Raw genomic sequence first — 546 nt, forward strand, 5'->3', positions numbered from 1 at the left:
GAAGAGACATTCTGTACGGATGCAGCTTGTTTTCATGGAAAATTCGCCAGATCGTGCTGCGACTAATTCCAGAATCTCTTTCTGTACGTCTTAATGAATAGCAGTGATGCAATTGAGCGGATGCAAGAATTTACGGTATCCTTTCATCTCTAACTCGGCGTCGAATTTGTCTACCTTTATTGTGATCCGGTTGAAGAATACCTTTATTGGTAATTCGGTTAGCTAACTCGGTTACACCTTACGTGACAGTATCAGACATGTCATACATCACGACTGGGTAATGCTAATGCCGGCGGTACCGTAATTTTCAATCCACATAACTCGAAAAGTACTGTGACGTGGCGGCTCGGAGCGCCCATCCCAAGGGCGAAAGCCCTATCGCAAGGCGTGTGGCGTGCTCATAGGAGCGCGCCGAATTAAGGTTATTAGTCTTTTTTGTAGTTTGTTTTTTTTTAGTTAACGAAGACCGCGCGCCTCGGGCGCGCGGTAGCAGTAGAGGCGAGCCCCGCGCCCCGACCGCGTGTACACCCCGCTCCAAGGGGGCGG

Source organism: Dinoponera quadriceps, unplaced genomic scaffold (assembly GCF_001313825.1).
Source record: "Dinoponera quadriceps isolate SergipeBrazil2010 unplaced genomic scaffold, ASM131382v1 scaffold3906, whole genome shotgun sequence".
NCBI classification, from domain to species: Eukaryota; Metazoa; Arthropoda; class Insecta; order Hymenoptera; family Formicidae; genus Dinoponera; species Dinoponera quadriceps.